Raw genomic sequence first — 22441 nt, forward strand, 5'->3', positions numbered from 1 at the left:
ATATCACATTAATGCATATATCTAATAAAAGACTACAGATTAGGTGTTTTATGCCAAAATTCCACTAATTGCACTGTCTTTGTATTAATCAACTTCTTACTAATTTTTGAAATGTTATAAGTAGACATGGTGCAGTTAGAATAATCACTCTTACCACATTGTCATTTAAGAGATAAAAATTATGAAAGAAAGAATGAATAGATCAAAGGATAAGTATATTTTTTATGAATTACTAACTTTTTCAACTTAACTTTAGATAACATACAGCTTATAGATGTCTGTCATATTGAATATTTATTACATGAAACTTAATATTGTATAGCAAAAGCAAGGGCAGTAGTCAGAAATTCCTATATTAAATTGCCCATGGGGTTCAATATTTCTGCTTTGACCAGAATTCTTTTTCATCCTGCTGGGTGGGCCAAAGCTTGATGAAAGATTTATGAGCTACTCACCTAAAAGAGAAACAAATATGTAATAAAATATGAATTATAAATTTTACTATATTGGATTTTGAAACAAATTTTGAACCTAAGATAAATCAGTCATAGAGGAAGTTAACTGTAAACAACCAAAACATGAATAAATTAACACAATAAAAATGCATTTCTTAACATCTCACGGACAACAAAAAAGTAAAATCATGCCAAGAGTAGTCAGAATGGATGTGAACCTGGGGTGCTCTCTGATCCCTAACACAATAGTTCTTTCTAATATTCTGCTATCACAGCAACTCATCATATGTATTTGTCTCATGACACAAAATGTATGGAAAGTTAATGTTTTTGGCTTTTGGCCAATCAATGAAAGGTCTTCTTTGGAGTTAAGAATTTTCTGTTGTCCACATAGTATTGATAAAGACCAGTAAAAGAGGCAAGTAGGAACCTCCTTCTGTTCCGTTGAATGTCTATACAATCCAAGATAGTGAGTGTTTCCTTACAGATTTTCAGCTTGGTCTGCATCCCAATAATTCCTATTTCATTTAACTTTCCCAATATATTTACCTAGCATATTTCTTTCTGATAGCTCAACTGTTCTATTGGTGTAAGTGTAAGGAAACAATAGGATTGGAAGAATGGAAGCTGAAGAAGAGGTGAAGAAAATACAAACACAGTGTATGAAATTTTTTAAAAAGACAAACATGTCATTGGATAAATCTGGTCTGAAGTATGTAAATAGCTGACGGTAAATCAAAGAGTACCATGATGTTTTTTGAAATCCAAGGTGTTAGGGAGTGTTCTAATTTCATACTTTTACATGTAGCTGCCCAGTTTTCCCAGCACCTCTTATTGAAGAGGCTGTCTTTTCTCCACTGTATATTCTTGCCTCCTTTATCAAAGATAAGGTGACCATATGTGCATGGGTTTATCTCTGGGCTTTCTATCCTGTTCCATTGATCTATATTTCCATTTTTGTGCCAGTACCATACTGTCTTGATTACTGTAGCTTTGTAGTATGGTCTGAAGTCAGGGAGCCTGATTCCTCCAACTCCATTTTTCGTTCTCAAGATTGCTTTGGCTATTCAGGATCTTTTGTGTTTCCATACAAATTGTGAATTTTTTTGTTCTAGTTCTGTGAAAAATGTCAGTGGTAGTTTGATAGGGATTGCACTGAATCTGTAGATTGCTTTGGGTAGTAGAGTCATTTTCACAATGTTGATTCTTCCAATCCAAGAACATGGTATATCTCTCCATCTATTTGTATCATCTTTAATTTCTTTCATCAGTGTCTTATAATTTTCTGCATGCAGGTCTTTTGTCTCCTTAGGTAGGTTTATTCCTAGATATTTTATTCTTTTTGTTGCAATGGTAAATGGGAACGTTTTCTTAATTTCACTTTCAGATTTTTCATCATTAGTGTATAGGAATGCTAGAGATTTCTGTGCATTAATTTTGTATCCTGCTACTTTACCAAATTCATTGATTAGCTCTAGTAGTTGAAATCCAAGGGAAGAGAGAGGGAAAGGAAAGTAATTTTTAATTAATATCTATTTTGTGATAGGTACTATTTAAGGTCATTAACACATTCTTCCCTCTCTTATTTAATGCTTGTGACTAGTATGTGAAGAACTATGTCAGTTTAAATAAACATTTCTGGAACAAAGAGTGATTAATCAACATGTCTAAATTCATACAGCTTTTAGGTGGTGAAATTATGACCCAAACCTTAATGTCTAAGTTTAAATTTTATACCTTTTCAATGCTTCATACAATGAATGTTAGATTTAAGAACATACTTTAAAAAAATAATAAATTGACATCTGCAGAAGTGCATATGTGAGATTCAGAAATGACTAGCAATTAGTAAAAACTTAGGACCCTGAGAAACATTCATCAGATAATTTAAAGAATGGGTAGGATATTAGGTAAAGAAACAATTTCCATTTATTTATTGAAATTCAACTGAATTTTATTCAACAGAATTCCCCTACAAAATTCCTAAAAATAACTTTTTTTGTTACTCTTCAAGAAATATCTGGGTTATAATTCAATATCAGTATGTCATCAAAAACTATGACATTTTGCTTGCAGTCCATCTTTTCTTGTGTATAGATGTCTGCATATTTGACATTTTATTTTTATTTATTTTTTACACATAGTCCTTTTGTAGTAAGCATTTTAAAATTTCTTATTTTAGCATTCCTGGGTCAGAGAATTGGCAACACAAATGTTCACTCAATTCTTGTCTCATTGTTCCCTTTCACTCCCTCTTTAGGTAAATTGCACATTTAACAATAAACAGAGGAGAAATTTGATTCTGATGTGAAACCACTTCCTAATGACAAGATTTGCTTACAGTCTCATTATTCTGTGAATAATAATGACAGTTAATTTAAACAATGCACACACAATTTCTCTTAATATCCACACCAATAGCTTTAGAAAGTCAATGATCTCAAGGCTAAGGTAAAAATCTCTAGGAAAATTTAGGAAATTTTCAGCTCACTGAGCAAACATAAGGGAAAAAAAAATCTTTGGAAAGAAGTTACAGGACCACATATGAAAATTTAGTTAAATTCAAGATGTGTGAATACCTCAATATATCTATATAAATCTAACATCTAAATGCATTAAATACAGCCATACTTATGTCATTTAATATGAATTAAATTATATATATATATATGTTTTATTTTCTTTTAAACTATTTCTCTAATATATTGATAGTATTATCCTTGGAGTATAATTGCTGTTTGCAGTTAACAAGATATATTTTTATTTGATGATGTTTTATATTATTGACACTCTGAACAGGTAAACTATTATAGCTTCTCTTATTTTTATTTTTCTACTTCCTTGATAACTTATCCTAACAGATTAAGTTCTTATTCCACAGAAATACAATAAATACCATGTCTATTGTTTTTGTCATATTCTTGTCTGCTCCATCCTTGGCTTGAGTAGAAAATGGACTATGCTTTACAATGAAGACCTTTCTAAACAGTGGGCCTTGTTCAGACAACTGAATGACAGCCACAATTGCCTTGACCATTCGAGTGTCATTGTGTTAAAAGAGAAAAACAAAAATAAGTTGGGAATAAAATATCATTAATAATAACCATAAAAATGTGGGAGTAAGTGGAGTAAGTGATGCAATATCTGAAGGTAGTTTGAAAATTTAGTTAATGATTTATTAGAGTAATTTCTCTTCCACTGTAAATTACCCCATCTTGTCCATTTCTAGATCAGCCTCTCTCTTAACATTAAAATTCTCCATATCATCCCTCAGCATGTTCCCCACCATATGATCCTTCTTCATCAAGTATTATTTTAGTGATTAATAAGTATCAAGTATTTGGAAGGGATTGTGGATAATATTTGTAAATAATACAGATATGTACTTTTTATATATAAAAAGTGGTAGTTAATGAAAATGCTTAGCATAATGACTTTCTATTAAGTACTGTGATAGGAATGAACAAAGTTGTATAATAGAGAATAATAGTTATGTTGGATATCCTTGATTTGTCATGAATTTCCTCATTATTTTGCTTTCTGTATCTTTTTTGTGAGGAAGAATAAAGCAACCACTTGCATTTGGGAAGTGGGCCTCAGTGTTGTTAAAGATGGTGCAATATTCTTAGCTAGGCCACATTAATCCCTTGTACATATGACATACATAATCTCATAGATACCAACATCAGACAAGATCAGTCGGACACTATGGTAAAGTGAGAAAAAAACAAGATCATTGCATAATCCACGAAGTAGAAAACATCCCCATTCCTCAGCTCTTATGAGGGACTGCTATTTTTTAACCAACTACAGCATTACTCTTGTTCTAATCTGCCCTCCTGATGGATAAATTGTATGGATGCTCAATCATAGAACAGCTGCTGCTTTCTGGCAGCAACCAAACGAAGGTGGATCCTCACTTCCATACTCTTATTCCAAAATTACCCAATAAAAGACTGAATTCAATTGCAGGTTCTTTCTAATGCTTTCTTTCTGAGACTTGCTACCATTCTTTATAGTGTGTGTTCTCTCTCTCTCTGCAGTTAGAAATGAACACACTTATTCATCTACAGGTTTATTCCTGGTGGTCTTTGGCTAGAAGATATTGTCAGAGTATTTCATTTTCTTGAAATGGACAGAGACCATTTTAGATTTATTTTACAAATTGATAAACTGAGTTTTAAAGAAGTCAAAGAAGGGCTTCGGTTGAGGTGCAGTGGTTGAGAGTCCGCCTGCCAATGCAGGGGACACGGGTTCATGCCCTGTTCTGGGAAGATCCCACATACCGCAGAGCCGGCGCGTCTGGAGCCTGTGCTCCGCAATGGGAGAAGCCACAACAGTGAGAGACCCACGCACAGAAAAAAAAAAAAAAAAAAGTTAAAGAAGAAAGTTAGGGAACTTGAAAATTTATAAAATAATTTTACTTTTTATTAAAAATTGTTTTCACTTGACACCTTCTCAGTAATACATGAGAACCCTCTGTCAACCTAGGCATATATAGCTATTTTAGCTTTGCCTTATGCTTCAGATATTCAAAGACCTCATTCCTTCCTGCCTCCTCAAAAAATATAAGTATTCTATGTTCCACAGTGTTCTTACTTCAGGTTAGATGGTTGTAACTATTTTGTTGGATGCATGTGTTACTCAAAGATCTTTAGGGGGAAATAACCCACCTTAAAGGATTTCCTCTGTTGATACCAATGAATTTTCAGTACTTGAAGAGTCATGAGGAAGAAGTCAAAGAAAAAATTGGGGAGGATCACAGCACACAGGCAGACCTTCCTCCACATGAAGTAAGCATTGATCCTGGTGACAAAAGTGGTAGGTATAAATCATCAAGTCAAGGAACTTTTAACCCTGGAGATGCTTTATGTTTCATCAACTCTAATACACTAATTTAACAGGTAGGAAAAATTATGTATATATACAAAGTTACTTTTTAAATTTGTCAGATAAATCATTTATGGAAAAGTCACTTCTTATGGCTTTTCTGGATGCTAATGTTGATTCCTATTACTGGAAATACTGAAAGAGTTTTTTTTTGGTTTTTTGGGGTTTTTTTTGTCAGAAATTTTAAATATGTCACTAAATTATAACATTTCTGCAATTAGTAGTATTAATTTCATTGTGCTTTTATGATTCAAAATATAAGTGACTCTAAATTGCCTGTGTTCATTGATAAAATTAATTCTTCTTCATATTTATTACACTAAATGATATTCAACTTTCAAAGGAGCAAGAAATATCTCTAGCTGAGTGATATATTATGTAGTGTTCACTCTCTAATTGAGCATTTCAGTGGATGATCCTTTCTACTTAGTGAGGCAATTTTGTTCCGTCAATGATTAATTATCATGACTGTCAACATAAATCTCTAAAGAAACAATATTTCTGTAAATTAGATTATGTTTTTACAATTGTGGGAAAACTGTTATGTTTCCTGTATTTGGACAATGTCAAAATGGAACAGATTTAAAGCCAATAAACATAATTTTGTTTTATGCATTCCTTAACTAATGAGAGACATTTCAACATCTATTAATATATTTTTTATCCTTTGTGATCAGAGCTCTAAAACTTTGAAATGTGATAGATTAATGATTTTAAGTTAGTGAATTGCTGAATTAGATTCTTAGCCTGACAAAAAGTGATCATTAACCTGTTTTGTACTAGCTACACTTGTGCAGGATTAAGGTTTTTTGTCTCTGCAGAATGTAACTAATAAATGAATTGTGATTTATTGATCTATCGAATATCTAATTTGCAAGTGTCCATTCTTTACCAGACACTTGTGTAGATGCTATAAATTTATCAAGGAATAAAAGGGTTTCAATTTTATGCCCCTGTAGATCTTACAGTCTGGTGGAAAAATTCAACGTGTAGGAGCTAAACTAGTATGGAAGAACTGAAGTTTAATCTGAGAACTAATTGTTAAGCTAAGATCAGAAGGATGAGTGGCAGTCACCTTGTGAATTTAGTATAAGACATTGAATGAAAGAAACTTTCCTTCAAAACAAATCATGTGAAGGCTTATACATTAGAGACAATTCAACACATTCTAAAAAGTAAGAGGTGTTTAGATGAACTGAGTAATGTAGGAAAAAAGTGAAAAAGAAGACTGAAGAGGAGAACATGCACAAAATTGTGAGATTGATGTATGGCAAGGACAAAGGAAAATCACTAAAACATTTTTAAAACTCGGGGTGACACATTCTCCTTTATAATTTTTAAAGATGACAGTGGATATGGAATGGATTACATATAATAAGGTCCAGAGAGATATATGCTAGGTAAGATATGATGGAGGAAGAAACGGTGTATTACTAGGAGGATAAAAATGAGTGGACAGTTTCAAAATATATAGGAGGGGTCTTTCCTGGTGGTGCAGTGGTTGAGAGTCCGCCTGCCGATGCAGGGGACACGGGTTTGTGCCCTGGTCCGGGAGAATCCCACATGCCATGGAGCGGCTGGGCCCGTGAGCATTGGCCACTGAGCATGCACGTCTGGAGCCTGTGCTCCGCAATGGGAGAGGCCTGTGTACCGCAAAAAAAAAAAAAAAAAAAAATATATATATATATATATATATATATATGGTACACTCAACATAAGATGGTAAATTAGAAATGGATTGATGGATAGTGAAGCACAACAGGATATTTAAAAATCAATCCATTGTGATTGAATTGATGATAGGTTAGAGTTAGATAGTTATGTATATTTTGATATCTCTCAGTTATTAGGATTGAACACTTGTGCAATTTGTGCTAACACAATGAAAGGAGTGTAGAATGCAAAGAGAAAACTCATTTAAGCGTCATGTGGAGCCATCTACAGAAGAAATTGTGAATGGATATTCTGGGAGGTGGAAAGAAGACAAAAAGAGTGATATGTTTGTTATATGTAGAAACAAAGGCATAGAAGCCTTCAGTAAAGGGATGCAGATAAAGTTGTCAAATACTTCTGAGAAGACAAGAAAGTTACAAATTCTGAAATAAAACTTGGATGTAGTCACATAGAAGTCACAGGAGTTTTTAGCAAGAAAATAGTGTCTTTGAAGAAGTAGGAACAACAGGAGATTGGATGGGATAATGAGGTATTGAATTATGAAGATATGTTTATTGAACAAAAAATGTTTGGCATTGAAGAGTATATGATAAAAGGATGGGGGTATGTATGATGTTAGTTTTTAATTAAAGATATTTAAGTTTCCTTAAAAATTAATGAGGAGACTGTAATATAATTTGAAGAAAAAGAAGATAAAGTGAAATCAACATGACAAACTTTCCACTAAGGAGACACACTAGAACAGTAAGCAGAAAATGTGGGTAAAAACAGTTTTTAATTAGAAAGAGTGTAACTTTATATTGTGACAGTGAGATAATAAAAGATAATAAAAGGTATGTGTGCATATATAATTATTCCTAGCAGTCTCATGATCCTTTGTATTTCTGTGGTATCAGTTATAATGTCTCTTTTTTCATATTTGATTATATTTATTAGAGTCTTTTCTCTTTTTTCTTAGTCTTCCTAAAGATTTGTTTACCTTTTCAAACAACCAACTCTTAGGTTCATTGATCTTTTCTATTGTTTTGTGGTGTCTATTTCATTTGTTTCTTCACAGCTCTCTATTTCACAATTCTCCTTCTGCTAATTGGGCTGAGTTCTTCTTTATCTAGTTTCCTTGAGGTGTAAAATTAGGCTGTTTATTTGAGATCTTTCTATTCTCTTGATATATGTGTTTATTGATAACTTTCCTCTTAGCATTGCTTTTACTGCATTTCATAAGTTTTGATATGTTGTGTTTCCATTTTCATTTGTCTCTACATATTTAATTTTTTTTTCTTTTGGTTTCATCTTTGATCCATTGGTTGTTCAGGATTGTGTTGTTTAATATCCACACATTTGTGAATTTTCCAAGTTTCCTCCAATATTGACTTCTAGTTTCACACCGTTGCACTCAGAAGAGATACTTGATATGATTTCAATCTTGTTATTTTATTAAGACTTGTTTTGTGGCTTAACATAGGATTTATTCTAGAGATTGATCTATGGGTGCTTGCAAAGAGTATGTATTTTGCTGATATTGAATGAAATATTCTGTATATGTCTGTTAGAACCATTTAATCTATAGTGCTATTTGAGTTTTCCTGTTTATTTTCGGTTTGGAAAATGTATTCATTTGTTTTTTCTTTTAACATCGTTATTGGAGTATAATTGTTTACAATGTTGTGTTAGTTTCTGCTGTATAACAAAGTGAATCAGCTATATGTATACATATATCCCCATATCCCTTCCCTCTTATGTTTCCCTCCCACCCTCCATATCCCACCCATCTAGGTGGTCACAAAGCACCGAGCTGATCTCCCTGTGTTATGCAGCTGCTTCCTACTAGCTATCTATTTTACTTTGGTAGTGTATATACGTCAAGGCTACTCTCTCACTTCATCTCAGCTTACTCTTTCCCATCGCTGTTGCCTCAAGTCCATTCTCTACATCTGCATCTTTATTCTTGTTGTATCCCTAGGTTAATCAGAACCATTTATTTTCTTAGATTCCACATATATATATGTGTTAGCATATGGTATTTGTTTTCTATTTCTGACTTCCTTCACGCTGTATGACAGACTCTAGGTCCCTCCACCTCTCTGCAAATAGTTCAATTTCATTTCATTTTTATGGCTGAGTAATATTCTATTGTATATGTGTACCACAGTTTCTTTTTTTTTTTTTTTTAAACATCTTTATTGGGGTATAATTGCTTTACAATGGTGTGTTAGTTTCTGCTTTACAACAAAGTGAATCAGCTATACATATACATATGTTCCCATATGTCTTCCCTCTTGCGTCTCCCTCCCTCCCACTCTCCCCATCCCACCCTTCCAGGCTGTCACAAAGCACCGAGCTAATATCCCTGTGCCTTGCGGCTGCTTCCCCCTAGCTATCTACCTTTCTACGTTTGTTACTGTGTATATGTCCATGACTCTCTCTCGCCCTGTCAAAACTCACCCTTCCCCCTCCCCATATCCTTAAGTCCGTTCTCCAGTAGGTCTGCGTCTTTATTCCTATCTTACCCCTAGGTTCTTCATGACATTTTTTTCCCTTAAATTCCATATATATGTGTTAGCATACAGTATTTGTCTTTTTCTTTCTGACTTACTTCACTCTGTATGACAGATTCTAGGTCTATCCATCTCATTACAAATAGCTCAATTTCATTTCTTTTTAAGGCTGAGTAATATTCCATTGTGTATATGTGCCACATCTTTTTTATCCATTCATCCGATGATGGGCGCTTAGGTTGTTTCCATGTCCTGGCTATTGTAAATAGAGCTGCAATGAACATTTTGGTACATGACTCTCTTTGAATTTTGGTTTTCTCAGGGTATATGCCAAGTAGTGGGATTGCTGGGTCATATGGTAATTCTATTTGTAGTTTTTTAAGGAACCTCCATACTGTTCTCCACAGTGGCTGAACCAATTCACATTCCCACCAGCAGTGCAAGAGTGTCCCCTTTTCTCCACACCCTCTCCAGCATTTATTGTTTCTAGATTTTTTGATGACGGCCATTCTGACTGGTGTGAGATGATATCTCATTGTAGTTTTGATTTGCATTTCTCTAATGATTAATGATGTTGAGCATTCTTTCATGTGTTTGTTGGCATTCTGTATATCTTCTTTGGAGAAATGTCTATTTAGGTCTTCTGCCCATTTTTGGATGGGGTTGTTTGTTTTTTTGTTATTGAGCTGCATGAGCTGCTTGTAAATTTTGGAGATTAATCCTTTGTCAGTTGCTTCATTTGCAAATGTTTTCTCCCATTCTGAGGGTTGTCTTTTGGTCTTGCTTATGGTTTCCTTTGCTGTGCAAAAGCTTTGAAGTTTCATTAGGTCCCATTTGTTTATTTTTGTTTTTATTTCCATTACTCTAGGAGATGGGTCAGAAAGGATCTTGCTGTGATTTATGTCATAGAGTGTTCTTCCTATGTTTTCTTCTAAGAGTTTGATAGTTTCTGGCTTTACATTTAGGTCTTTAATCCATTTTGAGCTTATTTTTGTGTATGGTGTTAGGGAGTGATCTAATCTCATACTTTTACATGTACTTGTCCAGTTTTCCCAGCACCATTTATTGAAGAGGCTGTCCTTTCTCCACTGTACATTCCTGCCTCCTTTATCAAAGATAAGGTGTCCATATGTGTGTGGGTTTATCTCTGGGCTTTCTATCCTGTTCCACTGATCTATCTTTCTGTTTTTGTGCCAGTACCATACTGTCTTGATTACTGTTGCTTTGTAATATAGTCTGAAGTCAGGGAGCCTGATTCCTCCAGCTCCTTTTTTCGTTCTCAAGATTGCTTTGGCTATTCGGGGTCTTTTGTGTTTCCATACAAATTGCGAAATTTTTTGTTCTAGTTCTGTGAAAAATGCCAGTGGTAGTTTGATAGGGATTGCATTGAATCTGTAGATTGCTTTGGGTAGTAGAGTCATTTTCACAATGTTGATTCTTCCCATCCAAGAACATGGTATATCTCTCCATCTATTTGTATCATCTTTAATTTCTTTCATCAGTGTCTTATAATTTTCTGCATACAGGTCTTTCGTCTCCTTAGGTAGGTTTATTCCTAGATATTTTATTCTTTTTGTTGCAATGGTAAATGGGAGTGTTTTCTTGATTTCACTTTCAGATTTTTCATCATTAGTATATAGGAATGCCAGAGATTTCTGTGCATTAATTTTGTATCCTGCTACTTTACCAAATTCATTGATTAGCTCTAGTAGTTTTCTGGTAGCATCTTTAGGATTCTCTATGTATAGTATCATGTCATCTGCAAACAGTGACAGCTTTACTTCTTCTTTTCCGATTTGGATTCCTTTTATTTCCTTTTCTTCTCTGATTGCTGTGGCTAAAACTTCCAAAACTATGTTGAATAAGAGTGGTGAGAGTGGGCAACATTGTCTTGTTCCTGATCTTAGTGGAAATGCTTTCAGTTTTTCACCATTGAGGATGATGTTTGCTGTGGGCTTGTCATATATGGCTTTTATTATGTTTAGGAAAGTTCCCTCTATGCCTACTTTCTGCAGGGTTTTTATCATAAATGGGTGTTGAATTTTGTCGAAAGCTTTCTCTGCATCTATTGAGATGATCATATGGTTTTTCTCCTTCAATTTGTTAATATGGTTTATCACATAGATAGATTTGCATATATTGAAGAATCCTTGCATTCCTGGAATAAACCCCACTTGATCATGGTGTATGATCCTTTTAATGTGCTGTTGGATTCTGTTTGCTAGTATTTTGTTGAGGATTTTTGCATCTATGTTCATCAGTGATATTGGCCTGTAGTTTTCTTTCTTTGTGACATCCTTGTCTGGTTTTGGTATCAAGGTGATGGTGGCTTCGTAGAAGGAATTTGGGAGTGTTCCTCCCTCTGCTATATTTTGGAAGAGTTTGAGAAGGATAGGTGTTAGCTCTTCTCTAAATATTTGATAGAATTCACCTGTGAAGCCATCTGGTCCTGGGCTTTTGTTTGTTGGAAGGTTTTTAATCACAGTTTCAATTTCAGTGCTTGTGATTGGTCTGTTCATATTTTCTATTTCTTCCTGATTCAGTCTTGGCACGTTGTGCATTTCTAAGAATTTGTCCATTTCTTCCAGATTGTCCATTTTATTGGCATAGAGTTGCTTGTAGTAATCTCTCATGATTTTTTTTATTTCTGCAGTGTCAGTTGTTACTTCTCCTTTTTCATTTCTAATTCTATTGATTTGAGTCTTCTCCCTTTTTTTCTTGATGAGTCTGGCTAGTGGTTTATCTATTTTGTTTATCTTCTCAAAGAACCAGCTTTTAGTGTTATTGATCTTTGCTATTGTTTCCTTCATTTCTTTTTCATTTATTTCTGATCTGATTTTTATGATTTCTTTCCTTCTGCTAGCTTTGGGGCTTTTTTGTTCTTCTTTCTCTAATTGCTTGAGATGCAAGGTTAGGTTGTTTATTCGAGATGTTTCCTGCTTCTTAAGGTGGGCTTGTATTGCTATAAACTTCCCCCTTAGAACTGCTTTTGCTGCATCCCATAGGTTTTGGGTCGTTGTGTCTCCATTGTCATTTGTTTCTAGGTATTTTTTTATTTCCTCTTTGATTTCTTCAGTGATCACTTCATTATTAAGTAGTGTATTGTTTAGCCTCCATGTGTTTGTATTTTTTACAGATCTTTTCCTGTAATTGATATCTAGTCTCATGGCGTTGTGGTCGGAAAAGATACTTGATACAATTTCAGTTTTCTTAAATTTACCAAGGCTTGATTTGTGACCCAAGATATGATCTATCCTGGAGAATGTTCCATGAGCACTTGAGAAAAATGTGTATTCTGTTGTTTTTGGATGGAGTGTCCTATAAATATCAATTAAGTCCATCTTTTTTAATGTATCATTTAAAGCTTGTGTTTCCTTATTTATTTTCATTTTGGATGATCTGTCCATGGGTGAAAGTGGGGTGTTAAAGTCCCCTACTATGAATGTGTTACTGTTGATCTCCCCTTTTATGGTTGTTAGTATTTGCCTTATGTATTGAGGTGCTCCTATGTTGGGTGCATAAATATTTACAATTGTTATATCTTCTTCTTGGATCGATCCCTTGATCATTATGTAGTGTCCTTCTTTGTCCCTTTTAATAGTCCTTATTTTAAAGTCTATTTTGTCTGATATGAGAATTGCTACTCCAGCTTTCTTTTGGTTTCCATTTGCATGGAATATCTTTTTCCATCCCCTTACTTTCAGTCTGTATGTGTCTCTAGTTCTGAAGTGGGTCTCTTGTAGACAGCATATATAAGGGTCTTGTTTTTGTATCCATTCAGCCAATCTGTGTCTTTTGGTGGGAGCATTTAGTCCATTTACATTTAAGGTAATTATTGATATGTATGTTCCTATTTCCATTTTATATATTGTTTTGGGTTCGCTACTATAGGTCATTTCCTTCTCTTGTGTTTCGTGTCTAGAGAAGTTCCTTTAGCGTTTGTTGTAAAGCTGGTTTTGTGGTGCTGAACTCTCTCAGCTTTTGCTTGTCTGTAAAGGTTTTAATTTCTCCATCAAATGAGAATTAGATCCTTGCTGGGTAGAGTAGTCTTGGTTTCAGGCTATTCTCCTTCAACACTTTCAGTATGTCCTGCCACTCCCTTCTGGCTTGTAGGGTTTCTGCTGAGAGATCAGCTGTTAACCTTATGGGGATTCCCTTGTGTGTTATTTGTTGTTTTTCCCTTGCTGCTTTTAATATGCTTTCTTTGTATTTAATTTTTGACAGTTTGATTAATATGTGTCTTGGCGTGTTTCTCCTTGTATTTATCCTGTATGGGACCCTCTGTGCTTCCTGGACTTGATTAACTATTTCCTTTCCCATATTAGGGAAGTTTTCAACTATAATCTCTTCAAATATTTTCTCAGTCCCTTTCTTTCTTTCTTCTTCTTCTGGAACCCCTATAATTCGAATGTTGGTGCGTTTCATGTTGTCCCAGAGGTCTCTGAGACTGTCCTCAGTTCTTTTCATTCTTTTTTCTTTATTCTGCTCTGCAGTAGTTATTTCCACTACTTTATCTTCCAGGTCACTTATCCGTTCTTCTGCCTCAGTTATTCTGCTATTGATCCTATCTAGAGTGATTTTAATTTCATTTATTGCATTGTTCATCGTTGCTTGTTTCATCTTTAGTTCTTGTAGGTCCTTGTTGACTGTTTCTTGCATTTTGTCCATTCTACTTCCAAGATTTCGGATCATCCTTACTATCATTATTCTGAATTCTTTTTCAGGTAGATTGCCTATTTCCTCTTCATTTGTTAGGTCTGGTGGGTTTTTATCTTGCTCCTTCATCTGCTGTGTGTTTTTCTGTCTTCTCATTTTGCTTATCTTACTGTGTTTGGGGTCTCCTTTTTGCAGGCTGCAGGTTCGTAGTTCCCGTTGTTTTTGATGTCTGTCTCCAGTGGCTAAGGTTGTTTCAGTGGGTTGTGTAGGCTTCCTGTTGGAGGGGACTAGTGCCTGTGTTGTGCTGGATGAGGCTGGATCTTGTCTCTCTAGTGGGCAGGTTCACGTCTGGTGGTGTGTTTTGGGGTGTCTGTGGCCTTCTTATGATTTTAGGCAGCCTCTCTGCTAATGGGTGGGGTTGTGTTCCTGTTTTGCTAGTTGTTTGGCATAGGTTGTCCAGCACTGTGGCTTGCTGGTCGTTGAGTGAAGCTGGGTGCTGGTGTTAAGATGGAGGTCTCTGGGAGATTTCCACCGTTTAATATTATGTGGAGCTGGGAGGTCTCTTGTTGACCAGTGACCTGAAGTTGGCTCTCCTACCTCAGAGGCAGAGCCCTGACTCCTGGCTGGAGCACCAAGAGCCTTTCATCCACACAGCTCAGAATAAAAGGGAGAAAATGTAGGGAGAATTAGTAGAAGTATGAGCAAAGAAAGAGGGAAAGGAGGAAAGGAACGAAGGAAGAAAGAAGCAAAGAAGGAAAGAAAGGAGGGAGGGAGGGAGGGAGGGAGGAAGGAAGGAAGGAGGGAAAGAAGGAAAAAAAGACAGAAAGAAAGATGATACAGTAAAAATAAAATAAAGTATAATATAGTTATTGAATTAAAAAATATTTAGAAAAAAAAAAAAAAAAAGGGACGGATAGAACCTTAGGACAAATGTTGGAAGCAAAGCTATACAGAGAAAATCTTACACAGAAGCATACACATACACGTTCACAAAAAGAGGTAAAGGGGGAAAAATCATAAATCCTGCTCCCTGAGACCACCTCCTCAATTTGGGGTGATTCGTTGTCTAAAGGAGGGAGGGAAGGAAGGAAAGAAAGAAAGAACGAAGGTAAAGTATAATAAAGTTATTACAATTAAACTTAATTATTAAGAAAAAGAATTTTTTAAAAAAGTCATGGACGGATAGAGCCCTAGGACAAATGGTGGAAGCTAGAGTATACAGACTAGATGTCACACAGAAGCATACACGTACACATTCACAAAAAGAGGAAAAGGGAAAAAAATCATAGATCTCGCTCCTAAAGTCCACCTCTTCAATTTGGGATCATTCCTTGTCTATTCAGGTATTCCACAGATGCAGGGTATATCAAGTTGATTGTGGAGCTTTAACCCGCTGCTTCTGTGGCTGCTGGGAGAGATTTCCCTTTCTCTTCTTTGTTCTCACAGCTCACAGGGGCTCAGCTTTGGATTTGGCCCTGCCTCTGCGTGTAGGTCGCTGGAGGGCGTCTGTTTTTTAGCTCAGACAGGACGGGGTTAAAGGAGCCGCTGATTCAGGGCCTCCGGCTCACTCAGGCCGGGGGTTGGGGGATGGGGGAAGGAGGGGCACTGCGTGCGGGGCCGGCCTGCGGCTGCAGAGGCAGCGTGACGTTGCGGCAGAGGCCGGCGTGATGTTGCACCAGGCTGAGACCCGTCGTGCGTACTCCCGGGGAAGTTGTCCCTGGATCCCGGGAACCCGGCAGTGGCGGGCTGCACAGGCTCCGCGGAAGAGGGGTGTGGAGAGTGACCTGTGCTCGCACACAGGCCCCTTGGTGGCGGCAGCAGCAGCCTTAGCGTCTCCCGCCCGTCTCTGGGGTCCGCGGTTTTAGCCGCGGCTCGCGCCCGTCTCTGGGGTTTGCGCTTTCAGCCGCGGCTCGCGCCCGTCTCGGGGGCTCGCGCCCTCAGCCGCGGCTCGCGCCCGTCTCTGGGGTTCGCGCTTTTAGCCGCGGCTCGCGCCCGTCTCTGGAGTTCCTTTAAGCAGCGCTCTTAAACCCCTCTCCTCGCGCACCAGGAAACAAAGGGGGAAGAAAAAGTCTCTTGCCTCTTCGGCCGGTGCAGGCTTTTCCCCCGAACTCCCTCCCGGCTAGTCGTGGTGCACTAACCCCTTCAGGCTATGTTCAAGCTGCCAACCCCAGTCCTCTCCCTGAGCTCCGTCCAAAACCAAAACCCGAGCCTCAGCTCGCAGCCCCGCCCGCCCCGGTGGGTGAGCAGCAAGCCTCTCGGGTTGGTGAGTGCTGGTCGGCACCGATCGTCTGTGCAGGAATCTCCCCGCTTTGCCCTCCGCACCCGTTGCTGTGCACTACTCCGCGGTCCCGAAACTCCCCCCTCTGCCTCCCTCAGTCTCCGCCCGCGGAGGGGCTTCCTAGTGTGTGGAAACTTTTCCTCCTTCACAGCTCCCTCCCACTGGTGCAGGTGCCGTCCTTATTCTTTTGTCTCTGTTTTTTCTTTTGCCCTACCCAGTTACGTGGGGAGTTTCTTGCCTTTTGGGAGGTCTGAGGTCTTCTGCCAGCCTTCAGTAGGAGTTCTGTAGGAGTTGTTCCACGTGTGGATGTATTTCTGGTGTATCCGTGGGGAGGAAGGCGATCTCCGCGTCTTACTCTTCCGCCATCTTCAAGGTCCCCCCCCCCACAGTTTCTTTATTAATTCATCTGTCTATGGACACTTCAACATGCCCTGGCTATGGTAAATAGTGCTGTAATTAACATTGTGGTACATATCTGTTTTTGAATTATGCTTTTCTCAGGGTATATGCCCAGTAGTGGGATTGCTGGGTCATCCAGCAGTTCTATTTTTAATTTTTTTAAGTAAAATCCATACTGTTCTCCATAGAGGCTGTATCAATTTACATTCTCACTAACAGTGCAAAAGGGTTCCCTTTTCTCCACACCCTCTCCAGAATTTACTGTTTATAGAGTTTTTGATGATGGCTGTTCTGACTGGTGTGAGGTGATACCTCATTGTAGTTTTGATGTGCATTTCTATAATGATTAGTGATGTTGAGCATCTTTTCATGTGTTTGTTGGCAATCTGTGTATCTTCTTTGAATAAATGTCTATTGAGGTCTTCTGCCCATTTTTGGATTGGGTTGTTTGTTTTTTGATATTGAGCTGCATGAGCTGCTTGTATATTTTGGAGATTAATCCTTTTTCAGTTGTTTCATTTGCAAATATTTTCTCCCATTCTGAGGGTTATCTTTTCATCTTGTTTATGGTTTCCTTTGCTATGCAAAAGCTTTTAAGTTTCATTACATCCCATTTGTTTATTTTTGTTTTAATTTCCATTTCTCTAGGAGGTGGGTCAAAAAGAATGTTGAGTGATTTGTGTCATAGAGTGTTCTGCCTATGTTTCCCTCTAAGATTTTATAGTGTCTGTCCTTACATTTAGGTATTTAATACATTTTGAGTTTATTTTTGTGTATGGGGTTTGGAAGTGTTCTAATTTCATTCTTTTATATGGAGCTGTCCAGTTTTCCCAGCACCACTCATTGAAGAGGCTGTTTTTTCTACACTGTATATTCTTGCCTCCTTTATCAAAGATTAGGTGACCATATGTGTGTGGGCTAATCCTGGGCTTTCTATCCTGTTCCCTTGATCTATATATCTGTTTTTGTGCCAGTACCATACTGTTTTGATTACTGTAGCTTTGTAGTATAGTCTGAAGTCAGAGAGCCTGATTCCTCCAGCTCCATTTATCTTTCTCAAGATTGCTTTGACTATTCGGGGTCTTTTGTGTTTCCATATGAATTGTGAAATTTATTGTTGTAGTTCTGTGAAAAATGCCATTGGTAGTTTGTTAGCCATTGCACTGAATCTGTAGATTGCTTTGGGTAGTATAGACATTTTCACAATATTGATTCTTCCCATCCAAGAAAGTCGTATATCTCTCCATCTGTTTGTATCATCTTTAATTTCTTTCATCAGTGTCTTATAGTTTTCTGCATACAGTTCTTTTATCTCCTTAGGTAGGTTTCTTCCTATGTATTTTATTCTTTTTCTTGCAATGGTAAATGGGAGTGTTTCCTTAAATTCTCTTTCAGACTTTTCATCTTTAGTGTATAGGAATGCAAGAGATCCCTGTGCATTAATTTTGTATCCTGCTACTTTACCAAATTCATTGATTAGCTCTAGTAGTTTTCTGGTAACATTTTTAGGATACTCTATGTATAGTACCATGTCATCTGCAAAGAGTGACAGTTTTAATTCTTCTTTTCTGATATGTATTCTTTTTATTTCTTTTTCTTCTCTGATTGCCATGGCTAAAACTTCCAAAACTATTTTGAATAATAGTGGTGAGAGTGGGCAACCTTGTCTTGTTCCTGGTCTTAAAGGAAGTGCTTTCAGTTTTTCACCACTGAGAATGATGTTTGCTGTAGGTTTGTCATATATGGCCTTCACTATGTTGAGGTAGGTTCCCTCTATGCCCTCTTTCTGGAGACTTTTTTTTTATCATAAATGGGTATTGAATTGTGTCAAAAGTTTTTCTACATCTACTGAGATTATCATATGGTTTTTATCCTTCAATTTGTTAATATGGTGTATCACATTGTTTGATTTTTGTACATTGAAGAATCATTGCATTTCTGGGATGAACCCCACTTGATCATGGTGTATGATCCTGTTAATATGCTGTTGGATTTTGTTTCCTAGTATTTTGTTGAGAATTTTTACATCTTTGTTCATCAGTCATATTGGCCTGTGGTTTTCTTTTTTTGTGACCTCTTTGTCTGGTTTTGGTATCAGTGTGATGGTGGCCTTGTAGATGAGTTTAGGAGTGTTCCTTCTTCTGCTATATTCTGGAAGAATTTGAGAATGAGAGGTGTTAGCTCTTCTCTAAATGTTTGGTAGAATTGGCCTGTGAAGCCGTCTGGGGCTTTTGTTTGTTGGAAGATTTTTAATCACAGTTACAATTTCAGTGCTTGTGATTGTTCTGTTTATATTTTCTTTTTCTTCCTGGTTCAGTCTTGGATGGTTGTGCTTTTCTAAGAAGTTGTCCATATCTTCCACGTTGTCCATGTTATTGGCATATAGCTGCTTGTAGTAATCTCTCCTGATCCTTTCTGCAATATCAGTTGTTACTTCTCTTTTTTTCATTTCTAATTCCGTTGATTTGAGTCTTCTTCCCTTTTTCTTGATGAGTCTGGCTAAAGGTTTATTCATTTTGTTTACCTTCTCAAATAACCAGCTTTTAGTTATTGACCTTTATTATTCTTTCCTTCATTTCTTTTTCATTTATTACTGACCTGATTTTTATAATTTCTTTGCTTCTGCTAGCTTTGGTTGTTTTTTTTTCCTCTCTCTCTAATTGCTTTAGGTGTAAGGTTCGGTTTTTATTTGAGATTTTTCTTGTTTCTTGAGGTAGGATTGTATTGCTATAAACTTCCCTCTTAGAACTTGTTTAGCTGCCTGTCATAGGTTTTGTGTCATCATGTTTTCATTGTCATTTGTTTCTAGGTAGTTTTTTCTTTCTTTCTTGATTTCTTCAGTGATCTCTTGATTATTTAGTAGTGTATTGTTTAGTTTCCATGTGTTTGTATTTTTTAGTTTTTTTTTTTTTGGTTTTGGCTTTTTTCCCCCCCTCTGATTGATACTAGCCTCATAGCTTTGTGTTCAGAAAAGATACTTGATATGATTACAATTTTCTAAAATTTACCAGGGCTTGGTTTGTGATCCAAGATATGATCTGTCTTGTAAAAAGTTCCACAAGATCTTGAGAAGAAATTATATTCTGTTGTTTTTGGATGGAATGTCCTATGAATATCAATTAAATTCATCTTATCTACTGTGTCATTTAAAGCTTGTTTTTCCTTATTTATTTTCATTTTGGATGATCTGTCCATTGGTGAAAGTGGGGTGTTAAGGTCCCCTACTATGATTGTGTTACTGTTGATTTCCCCTTTTATGGCTGTTAGTATTTGCCTTATTTATTGAGGTGCTCCTATGTTGGGTGCATCAATATATACAATTTTTCTATCTTCTTCTTGGATTGATCCCTTTATCGTTATGTAGTGTCCACCTTTGTCTCTTGTAATAGTCTTTATTTTAAAGTCTATTTCTTCTGATATGAGAATTGCTACTCCAGCTTTCTTTTGATTTCCATTTGCATGGAATATCTCTTTCCATCCCCTCATTTTCAGTCTGTGTGTGTGTCTGAAGTGGGTCTCTTGTAGACAGCATATATATGGGTCTTGTTTTAGTATCCAATCAGCCGGTCTATGTCTTTTGGTTGGAGCATTGAATCCATTTACATTTAAGGTAATTATTGCTATGTATGTTCCTATTACCATTTTCTTAATTGTTTTGCATTTATTTATTGTAGGTCTTTTCCTTCTCTTGTGTTTCCTGCCTAGGGAAGTGCCTTTAGCATTCTTTGAAAAGCTGCTTTCGTGGTGCTGAATTCTCTTCACTTTTGCTTGTCTGTAAAGATTTTAATTTCTCCATGAAATGTGAACATAATCCTTGCTGAGTAGAGTAATCTTGGCTGTAGATTTTCCCCTTTCTTCCCTCTAAATATGTCCTGCCACTCCCTTCTGGCTTGCAGAGTTTCTGCTGAAAGATTAGCTGTTAACCTTATAGGGATTACCTTGTATGTTATTTGTTGCTTTTCCTTTGCTGCTTTTAATATTTTTTCTTTGTTTTTAATTTTTGATAGGTTGATTAATATATGTCTTGGTGTGTTTCTCTTTGGATTTACCCTGTATGGGACTCTCTGCACTTCCTGGACTTGATTGACTATTTCCTTTCCCATGTTAAAGAAGTTTTCCACTATAATCTCATCAAATATTTTCTCAGTCCCATTCTTTTTCTCTTCCTCTTCTGGGACTGCTATGATTCAAATATTGGTGCATTTAATGTTGTCCCAGAAGTCTCTGAGACTGCCCTCAATCCTTTCCATTCTTTTTTCTGTATTCTGTTCTGCAGTAGTTATTTCCACTATTTCCTCTCCCAGGTCACTTATCTATTCTTCTGCCTCAGCTATTCTGTTATTGATTTCTTCTAAAGAGTTTTTTATTTCATTTATTGTGTTGTTCATCTCTGTTTGTTTGCTCTTTAGTTCTCCTATGTCCTTGTTAAATGTTTCTTGTATTTTCTCCATTCTATTTCCAAGATTGTGGATCATCTTTACTGTCATTACTCTGAATTATTTTTCAGGTAGACTGCCTATTTCCTCTTCATTTGTTTGGTCTGATGAGTTTTTACCTTGCTCCTTCATCTGCTGCATATTTCTCTGTCTTCTCATTTTGTTTAACTTTGTTTGGGGTCTCCTTTTCACAGGCTGCAGGTTCACAGCTCCCATTGTTTTTGGTGTCTGCCCCAGTGAATGAGACTGTGGGTGTGGTTGGTTCAGTGACTTGTGCAGGTTTTCTTGTGGAGGGGAGTGGTACCTCTATTCTGGTGGGTGAGGCTGGATCTTGTCTTTCTGGTTGCCAGGGCCGTGTCCGCCGGTGTGTTTTGGGGTGTCTATGAACTTAGTAAGATTTTAGGCAGCCTCTCTGCTAATAGGTGGGCTTGTGTTCCTCTCTTGCTAGTTGTTTGGTATGGGACATCCAACACTGAAGCTTGCTGGTCGTTGTGTAGAGCTGGGTCTTAACATTGAGTTGGAGATCTCTTGGAGAGCACTCACCAATTGATATTACATGGTGCTGGGAGGTCTCTGGTGGTCCAATATCCTGAACTCGGCTCTCCCACCTCAGAAGTTCAGGCCTGACACCAGGCCACAGCACCAAGACCCTGTCAGCCACGCTGCCAGATACATGGGGATTTTCTTGCCTTTTGGGAAGGCTGAGGCTGCCGGCCAGTGGTCAGTAGGTGTTCTGTAGGAGTTGTTGCACGTGTATATATTTTTTTGCAGTACGCGGGCCTCTCACTGTGGTGGCCTCTCCCATTGCGGACCACAGGCTCCAGACGTGCAGGCTCAGCAGCCATGGCTCACGGGCCCAGCTGCTCCACGACATGTGGGATCTTCCCAGACCAGAGCACAAACCCATGTCCCCTGCATCGGCAGGCAGAATCTCAACCACAGTGTCACCAGGGAAGCCCTAGATGTATTTTTGATTTATTTGTGAGGAGGAAAGTGATCTTTACATCTTACTCCTGTGCCATCTTGAAGGTCCCCCGTGTATTCATTCTTGAAATTAGGACATCGAAGTTCCCTACTATTATTATATGGCTATCTATTTATCCCTTAAGTCTCTTAATATTTGTTTTATATATTTAGGTGCTCCAATGTTGGTTGCAC

This window comes from Phocoena phocoena, chromosome 18 (assembly GCF_963924675.1).
Source record: "Phocoena phocoena chromosome 18, mPhoPho1.1, whole genome shotgun sequence".
Taxonomy (NCBI): domain Eukaryota; kingdom Metazoa; phylum Chordata; class Mammalia; order Artiodactyla; family Phocoenidae; genus Phocoena; species Phocoena phocoena.